We start from the raw sequence: 10049 nt of genomic DNA on the forward strand, positions 1-10049 counted from the left end.
AGCTAATGCTTCAGTCTACATACTCCCACTACTCAAAAGGAGAGCGCCTCTGATACAAACTGTGCAAAGCAAAGAAATTCCTGTTAATTTCTATAGAAATGTTTTTTGAGCGTTTTTAGACCCTTACAATGGCCTGGACCTCTTTCATGCAGAGCTAAGCTCACCCAGTCATTCCGGGACGAAAAAACAAATCCAATCATACAGATCAGTGCTTTCCTAACTTCGATTTTGCAACAAAAAACCTTTTGTTTTCCTGAAAAATATTACCAAAAGTTTTATGCATGGATCAGAGGAATGCAAGACTGCTGCAGAGAGCAGGGCCGAGCATTGGGGCCTCGTTCTCTGGTCCACTTCCACAGATTTCCGGAGCTCAAGGGACCTGGACAAGCATTGACTGGATTTCAGGGATGCAGGAGCCGCTGCCCAGAGGAAGGCGGAAGATGATGGAGCAGGTGAGCCTTACCTGCTCACCTTACATGTTGGTGCCGAATAAGGAAAGGCAGTGAGCTGATCGGTGAGGCCTGACTGGGTACTCTTTGGAGAGTGAAGGGAGCCCTTTCCAGAAGATCATGAGCCTGGGTGTCTGGGGGACCCCATGAAGAGGCAGGGGACGCTTGAGGGGAGAAGGGACAGGCTTAAGAGTCAGACTGAGATGGCAGCGAAAGCAAGTCAAACTCACACACACGCGTATGCAGGTATGCACATGGATGTATCCCACTCATATATGCACGTGTGCATGCACACAGGTACATGCTCATATGCACGCACACACATGCACACATACACACAAACACGCACAGAAAACAGGCGGTCTCATAAGATGCAGAGCCAAAGTGAATTCTCCTGATTACTCTGGGAGGCAAAGGCAGGCTGACCTTCTGGGCACCGTCTCAGAAGCTGAGTTAAAGTGACTTGCAGAGGGTTTTCTTTTTTTTTCTTTTTTTAATTAAAATTTTTTTATTAGTGAAACACCATGAGGTACAGTTGTAGACTTACAAATTTTTGTGCTTGAGTTTCAGTCATACAATGATCAAGTACCCATCCCTCCACCAGTGCCCATTCTCCACCAGTTGCAGAGGGTTTTCTTGACTGCGGTGTGGAGGTTAGGGCCAGTACAAAGTTAGAATTAACTGAATCACACTGCATCACAGTGGAATCTCATTCTCTTCACCTTAGTTCATTTTAGAAAGACACTGCTGGTCTCCAACCACCCAGCCACCTTTATTACGATTTAACAAAAGTGCTGAGGGAAGCTGCAGCTAGCCTGGCAAATCCCAGTGGGTATGGAGACTTGTTCCTTCATTATTTGAGTTTTCAATGGGGGTGGCTTCCCTGGAGCAAAGGTCCATGGAGCCACTGGCGACCAAGCAGCAGGTGAGCAGGGCGGGAGCTCTCGGCAGACCTGAGCCGGCAGCGCAGCACCGCAGAGCGCGAGCTTCCTTCCTGGGGCTGCGGCACGGCTGGGCCTGCCGGCCATGGCCAGCAGGATCTGCAAACTTTCTTTACAGCATGTCCTGAGACCTCAGTGCAGCACCTCATGTTCCATCCAGCAAATCCTCCATTGCTGCCTGCTCATTGTGCAGAGAGGGAAAAGGTTTCAGACGAACTAAAACTAAAAGGAGGCTGGGGTAGGCACTTGTCATGTGTGTGACTAACCATGGTTAGGTCCCTGGTACTGCATAGGGTCCCCGCAGTCTTCTGAGCATCACCAGGAGTGATCCTTGAGCTCAGAACCAGGAGTAAGCCCTGAGCATTGTCGGGTGGATTCCAAAATGCAATACATACATACATACATACATACATAAAATGCTATGCTGAGTTTTGGGTTATCTGTCAATGCTCAGCACTCAGCAACCAGCTACCAGCACTCAGTACTTAGAACTCAGTACCCAGCACTGAGATCTCAATACCCAGCACTCTGGAGGGTGGCAATGCTGCCTGCCACATGCTGGGAAGCCACTCTCCACATTGGCCTGCAGACGCGACCCCGAGATCCCACCCCGCTCCTCTCCCACAGTCTGCCAAGCTCTCTCCTGACCTTCCCAGACTGTGGGAAGCAGGTGTTTGAAGAGTGGGAAGAGGCGGGCGGATGGGATCCAAAGGACAGCAGGGAGGGCACCTGCCTTGCACACGGCCCACTTGGGTTTGATCCCCGGCATCCCATGTGTTCCCCCAGCACTGCCAGGAGCACAGAACCAGGAGTAACTCTGGGCATCGCTAGGTGTGGCCTCCCAAACCCCTCACCTCCCCAAATTTAAAAACAAAAATCAAAACAACCCTTTCTGGTCCCATGTCTCCTTGATGAGTGCTCTGCCTGCTCTCAGAAGGCTGATTTGTCACACTCCATGCGGGAACCTGTCCCTCCCTGCCAGGGCGCTGTGACTCCCCAACACTTACTGAATCAGCAGGGGGAAGGGGTACCCTGAGGAGAGACCAGAGTGGAGATGGCATGGGGGATTCCCTGGGCCTTTCCAGAAAGTTACAACTCTCGATGTCACGACTGGCAAAGGAGAGAACTCTGGTCCAGCAGGAGCATGAAGTGCAGTGACGGCCTCTCCCCCTGCCGGCCCCGAGCTCGACCCCCAGCGAGACCACAGGGAGGGGGGAGAGCTGGAGCTCCCGCCCCCCCCCCGACCCCCCCGTACCCAGACCCCACGCCTCCCCCACCTCCTCCGACTGATGGCCGGACTGCATCAAGCAGGTCATACTGTCCCTCGGACCTCTGGACAGGGAAGCCCCACCTTTTCCAGTTCAGACCCATTTCCACAGACAGGCCTCGCGGGTACACAGAAAGGCCGTTTGCTAAGCAGAAGCGCTTCACGGAGGGCCAGCCGTGTGCCAGCCCTGCGTGGGGGCAGTGGGCCAGCGACGATCTGTGGTGCTCAGGGTCATTCCTGGTGCTGCCCTTAGGGGATGAGGTGGGATGCCGGGGATCAAACTGGGTCAACCTCGTGCCAGGACTTGATTGTTGCTCTGGCCCCTTATTAACAGCTCCAGGGAAACTGGCGGGTTCCCAGGGTGCTGAGCCCTGCAGGGTGCAACTGCTGTGTCACGAGGCCACCTGGTGGTGCTTTATGCAGATCCCAGCTGTTTCCCACGGTTTTCCCAGCCCAGGGACTGCCCTGTTGTCTCAAATGAAAGTGAGAATACTGGGAGAGAGAGAGAGAGTACAGTGGGTAAGGTCCTTCCATTTTGATTCCCAAAGTGATCCCTGAGCACAGTCAGGAATAAGCCCTGAGCACTGTCGGATGTGGCCCCAATACCTAAAAATGGGGAGGTAGGGGATTTGAATCTTGATATCCTAATTTAGAACCCCATGTTCTTCCCACAATCTATCGGTGAAGAAAGGTGATGGTTTTAGAGGCGTGTACCCCAGTGGTGCTTGGGGTTGTCTCTGCTCAATGCTTGGGACACAAGAGAGATTCTGGGGACCAGACCCAGGGCTCTTGCATGAAGCCTCCGGCCTGATACCTCCAGCATCTACCCAAGACTCACAAATTTTACGTATTTTAGAGAGAAAATAAGAATAAATGTTAACATTTCTGCCTCTCTTCTCTTTTGCTTTTCTTCCGCTTTACTTTCTGGATGTCTGGTGTCCTGGGACTCCCTCCTCCCACAAAACACCGATCAAGTGTCTCTTATGTGGCGGCAGCAGAGGGCAGGAGGAGGCCAGTGGTCCTGTAGTTAGAGTGGGGGGTGGTGGCATGGGTCTCGAGGGGGGCACAGTGCTAGGAGTGGGCGAATGGCAGTCGGCCCAGAATCACAAGGGCTGAGCCTGGGTGCTGCTGTATTGGGCAAGGTGGGGGCATCCCTCTGAGGTGCTGCTCTCTGCCCTGCAGCTTGTGAGAAACCACCCAGGCGGGGGAGTGATCCCCTGGCTGGGCAGATGGCTGCATGCAGGACCCGTTTCATCCCTGGCACCACATGGTACCCTGGGCACTACCAAGAGTGATATCTGAGCACTGAGCCTGGAGTAGCTCCTGAACACTGTTGACTGTGGTCCCCAGAACAGAAAAAAAGATGATTACTTTTGGGGCTGGAGCGATAGCACAGCGGGTCGGGCATTTGCCTTGCACGCGGCTGACCCAGGTTCGATTCCTAGCATCCCATATGGTCCCCTGAGCACCGCCAGGGGTAATTCCTGAGTGTAGAGCCAGGAGTAACCCCTGTGCATCACCAGCTGTGACCTAAAAAGGAAAATAAATGATTACTTTTGTTTGTTTTGTTTTCAGGCTAGACCTGGTAATGCTTAAGGGCTACTCCTGACTCTGTGCTCTGGAATTACTCCTGAAAGTGTTTGGGAGACCATACAGGGTACCGGAAATCGAACCTGGGGTAGCTGTGTGCAAGCCAAACACCTTCCTCACCGTATTATTGCTCTGGCCCCAACAACCATTTTTTTCCCCCTAAGGCTCATTTATGTCTAGTTTCCTAGAAAAGAGTGAAAGGAAGAATCTAGTGATCAGAAAGTAAGCATAATATGATCCAAATGGGGAAAGACTTCTATCAACTTGGGGGCTGTAGCTATTGGATCCAAATATGATTCTCTGGGTGTTTGGCCTGTTTGGCAGCTGCATGCGGCAGGTCAGGGGTCCCTCCTGGCCCTGTGCTCCTGGCAGGGTGACAGGACCTTTTGCAGGCTGTGTGTGCAAGACAAGCAACTGAACTCCTGCACTGTCTCTCCGGGCCCATCTTGTTATTTTATTTTTTGCTTTTACTTGGGTTTGGAGGTAACCCACAAGAACTCTGAGAGGCAAATCCCAGCTGGGTGCCTGGGGGTCACTGAGGAGCTCAGGGGCCTTGCAGTGTCAGACGGAATCTGGGCTTCACTCACAGCATGTGCTTAGCCCTTGACGTCTATTCTCTCTCCCTCTCTCCCTCCCTCTCTCTCCCTCTTTCTCTCCCCCTCTCCCTCCCTTTCCCTCTCTCTCTCTCCCTCTCTTTTCCCCTCTCCCTCTCCCTCTCTCTCTCCTTCTCTCTCTCCCCCCCTCTCCCTTTCTCCCTCTTTCTCTCTTTCTCTCTCTCTCTCTCTCTCTCTCTCTCTCTCTCTCTCTCTCTCTCCCCTTTTGAGGGTTGTGGGAGGAAGCAGGGCGAGGGCCACTCGAAGCACTGCTCAGGGTTTACTCCTGGCCCTGTGCTCAGGAAGGGCTTGGGCAGCTGTGCCAGCTGGGATTGACTGGGTAGCAGCAGGCAACCGGCCCCTGCCTGCCCGGACCCCGACTCTTCTTTTTCTTTCTCGGTGTGGGTGCTCAGGTCTGCATATATCCCAGCCACACTCATCCTATCCTCTTCTCCTGCCTCAGGACCAGGCTCCCGGTCCACCATGGCTGCCCACAGCTCCCGCCGCTGCTGCGTCGCTCCTGTGCTGTCTACTCGGGGTGCCTTGCCCTGGGGTGGGGGGAAGAGAGTCTGTCCCAGCTCTGTCCTGTCCCTCTCTGTGGGGTGGTCCCAAATCAGGATGTTCTTGGGCTCATATACCGAGAACCCCATCACTGAGAACAAAGTTCTGGGGCCCTGCAAGCAGGAATCCCCTGGGATTCCATGGCCAGAACATCCAGGAGTGACCCCTTCACACAGGACTGAGACCCGCTGTGGCCCCAAAACCGAAGAAAAGAAAAACAACATCAGGGAGGTGGGGGGGGGGAGGAGTCAGCCCGTAGCACCATGCACTTCCCTTGGCTGCAGACCCCTGTGAGCACAGAACTCAGGTTGTAAGGTGTTGCCTGAGAGGATGGTGCTCCCAGGTTCTTGTCCATGTTTGGGGGGTCCCATGCACAGGGTTTATTTTATCTTGGGGGACCACATCTGACTGTGCTCAGGGCTTGTTCCTGACTCGGTGCTCAGGGATCATCCTCCTGGGATGCTCAGGGGACCACAGGCGGGGCCGGGGATCCAACCTGCCCATGCAAGGCGAGCACCTCCCTGCTCCGCGCCCCAGGCAGAGGCTTTGGGTCAGTGGATTCTCAGGGGCTGACCGTGATGGGGACCCTAACCCTGAGACTCTCGGCCTCTCAGGGTCTTTCACCACTGCCCACAGGGAATCCCGAGACCATGCCCCACTTTCTCCCTGGCAAGCTCTAGGAATGAGGACAAGGGGTTCCTACAAGCTGTTCTTCAGATTTAAGAAGCCCCAAGGAAATCATGCGTTTGCCTCCATGAGGGTCCCAGACTAAATGAAGCATTTGTTTGCTTCGGGCTGGAGTCTGGGCCCTCGGCACGCATCTTGCCCCATCAGAGCCCCTAATTGGCCCTTCTATGTCCTTCTATGTCAAAGCAATAAATTATTATTCAATTTTTGTTGCTGCTCCATTCCACAAACAATGTGTGATTCACTCTAGTTTCCCCCACATCTTGTAACCTTCTTACATAAATTGCAATAAAAAACCAAAATATTTTAAGGTTAGTTTTTTATTTTTATTTATTTATTTATTTATTTATTTTTTGCTTTTTGGGTCACACCCGGCGATGCTCAGGGGTCACTCCTGGCTCATGCACTCAGGAATCGCTCCTGGCGGTGCTCGGGGGACCATATGGGATGCTGGGAATCGAACTTGTGTCGGCCATGTTGGCTGCATGCAAGGCAAATGGCCTACCTGCTGTGCTATTGCTCCAGCCCCAAGGTTAGTTTTTTAAATCTCGATACGCTCACCAACCTGACAGTCCTCAGCATGCAGAGCAACCGGCTGACCAAGATCGAGGGCCTCCAGAGCCTGGTGAACCTGCGGGAGCTGTACCTCAGCCACAACAGCATCGAGGTCATCGAGGGCCCGGGGAACAACAACAAACTCACGATGCTGGACATCGCGGCAAACAGAATCAAAAAGATTGAGAATATCAGCCACCTGACGGAGCTGCAGGAGTTCTGGAGACAACCTCTTGGAGAGCTGGAGCGACCTGGACAAGCTGAAGGGGGCATGCGGCCTGGAGACCGTGTACCTGGAGCACAACCCCCTGCAGAAGGACTCCCAGTACCGCCGCAAGGTCATTTTAAGGTAAAGAAAAAAAAACTGTTGAGACTAGGTATAGGCGTTGAGCCCAGCACGGTGTGGTCCCCAATCTTGCCGGAGCAACCCCCCATGTAGCCCCTGAACACGACCATGTGTGGCCCCAGGGCAGCAGAGAAGCAGGAACCCCCTGGAGTCACAGGAAGGGTCTACAGTCCGGGTGAAGCGACAGAACAGCACGAGGTGTTTGCCTGGTACGCGGCCCACCCAGGTTCGATCCCTGGCACCCCTTGTGGTCCCAAGTGCAGAGTCAGGAGGGGCCCCTGGGCAGCTCCAGGGGTGAACAAAACACTTTTAAAAACTGAGGGCAATCACGGGAAGGGGGGCGTTCTGGGCTGTCCTTCACGCCCGACCGAGGTCACCGGCTGCCCCCCACGAGCGGCTCTCCGGCACGGCCACGACTCCAGAGCACAGAAACCAATCTCTTAACTATCTAACTTTTAATAGAAATACTTCCAGGGTTAATAAGTGAAACAGCAGAAATCCAATACTGCGCGGCCGCTACTGCGGCCGCGCGACATCATTTTATTCTTAAACCAAGCTGTAGAAAGCAAATCATTTCACAACACTGTTTCAGCATATCTGATTGGGGGGGGGTCATAAACTCTAAACAATAATTGTGCATCTTCTATCGAAACAATGTATCTAGTCAAAGTAGATAGAGTATTAACTAGAACTCATCTGCCTCACAGGAATTGGGAGGGGTGGGAGGTGGGGTTCTATTGGGGTTCACGGTTAAAAATAAGTATTGGTAAAGGGAAATGTGTTTGATACTTACATGACTGAGACCTAAACCCGAAAGCTCTGTAACTTTTCCCACAGTGATTCAATAAAGAAATAAACTAATAAAAAAATAAAAATATATATAAAAAAAAAACTGAGGGCAAGAGGGAAGGGTCCACAGTCCGCAGAGTGGGCAAGACCAAGCTGGGCCCTTCCTTACAGGGTTTCCCAGGATTCTCCGGAGTGCAGGGGCGGGATCTCCCCCCACCCCATGCCCACCACCCGCACAGTGGGGCTCCTGGTCCCTCACTGTTGCAAGCACCGGGAGTCTTGGGGCTTCTGGTGCAATTGGAGTCTATGCCACTGAGGACACCCCAGGCCACTTTTGGAGGGGTTCTAGAGTTCGTATGGGATGCCAGGGATTAAAGTTGGGTCGGCCACATGCAAGGCAAGTGCCCTCCCCAGGGAACTATCTCTTCATTCATGAATCAGTTCGACATTTTGTTGCAGTTGTTTTCTGTAGTGGGTTCAGCTGTGCCCTTGGAAATGTAGACATTAATCCATCATTCCTTCTCATTAAATGTTGGTAGAATTGAGTGAAATCAAACTATTATCCTAAGGGGAAATGAAACTCTCTTAGAGGTCCTGATCAGGATAAATCACAGCATCGGACAGTCGGTGCCCAGCTGCTGGGTTCTGCCGATGGAAACAGCTGGTTCCAAAGCTCATCGATCCCTCTGTTCTCTGGTCACGGAGACTGGGGTAAGGGAGAGGGACAGAGGTACTGAGAAGAAGTCCAAATAAATTAGTAAGTGGGGACTCTTTAATTTGGGAAGAGTGTAAGCCACGGGAGAAGATGGCACAGGGTTCAAGCACCTATCTATCGCCACTGAGGAATGTTCCTTGGGAAGAATGAGGGCAACGAAGGATTATCATTTTCTTGAGCCTGGGATGGAATCTCAGCCTTTCATGTCTTGACCGTGTGAAAACAATGAACCCAGCAATGGCCCCTTGGGGGAAAGTGGGGGCTGGATTGTGTGGGTGATTCCCTCCGGGGAGGCTGGATGCCTGGACACCCCATGATCCCTCCTGCACATCAGACTCTCCCTGCCTTCTGCACCTATCAGCTTCACTGGCAGGGGCTGGGGAGTACCTCCACCTTGCAGGCACTTGCAAGTGTCCCCTCCAACCCCGCAGGCTTTAGGAACTGCTGGGTCTGGCCCTGTGAGCTGGGACACAACTGTTTTCTGGTCTTGACCCTTTGTCTCCACTGCCACTTGCCCAGACCACATAGGGAGGGCCTGAGATGGATCCGTGCATTGTGCTCGCCAGATCCCCAGCATGCACTGTCTCCGGAGCATCACCAGGAGTAACCCCCTGAGCACTGAGCGGGGTGTGACTCCCAAGTTGAAAACACAAGAAATGGCGCATATGCTGCCTGAGCACATGTGTCGCCTGCATCTCCCCTCTTGAGATGTGTACTTTCATGTTTTCATGTCTAATGCTGGGATGTATGTAGGGGCTCTCTGCCCTTGGAGAAGCCCAGGTTCCCTTTTGAGTAGGTTACTCTCTACTCTCTCTTACTTCCTCTCTCTCCTTCCCTTCAAAACCTGCAAATAAAAACTGTAATTTCAAAAAACAAACAAACAAACAAACAAAAAAACAAAACAAGTATCTACATGTAGAGGGGCCTGGGAGATAGCTTGGTATTGGTGCCAAACCTGGCATCCATGAGGCCCTGAGTTTGATCCCTGATAGACTGACCCTCACCTCCAGGAGAGATGGGTGGCCTTGGTGGTCCCCAGGATTTCCAGTGGCCCCAAGCACCCACCTCTGACAGGAGCTTCAAGCAGCAGGCCTGCAGGGCTGAGAGCACACTGCTTAAAAAATGATAATTCGCTCAAGTCCCAACCCTCCATGGGAACCTGCTCCTGTTTCCAGAGAGGAGGCACAGGGTGACACCTCGGAGGTGGCCCTGAGGACCACAGATGGTGACCCAGAAATGCAACCATTACAACCGAGTCCTCCTGCGGGATTTTCTAGAGAAGCTTGTGGAGGAGTTTCTGAGGGGGCAGAGCGACAGGACAGTGGGCAGGGGCTTTGCCTTGTACCCAGCCGAACCAATTTGCCACAGTTCAATTCTCAACACCCCGTATGGTCCCCTGAGCCCTGTCAGGAGCATCCCCTGAGTGCAGAGCCAAGAGTAGGCCCTGAGTACTGCCAGGTGTGAAAACAGAAACTAAAACAAGCAGGAGTGTGAAGGACGCGAGGTGCCAGAAGCCCTGAGATCCCAACCATGGTGCCCATGCAGATGGGGTGCAG

The 10049-nt window shown here is 52.9% G+C and overlaps 1 pseudogene; it reads left to right on the top strand.

The window, feature by feature from the left end:
- The window catches only part of LOC130038897 (protein phosphatase 1 regulatory subunit 7-like), a 38144-nt pseudogene extending 31148 nt beyond the window's left edge, over window positions 1-6996 (top strand).
- Window positions 6997-10049: the final 3053 nt, after the last annotated feature.

The sequence above is a fragment of the Sorex fumeus genome, unplaced genomic scaffold (genome assembly GCF_029834395.1).
Source record: "Sorex fumeus unplaced genomic scaffold, SorFum_2.1 ptg000081l, whole genome shotgun sequence".
Lineage (NCBI taxonomy): Eukaryota > Metazoa > Chordata > Mammalia > Eulipotyphla > Soricidae > Sorex > Sorex fumeus.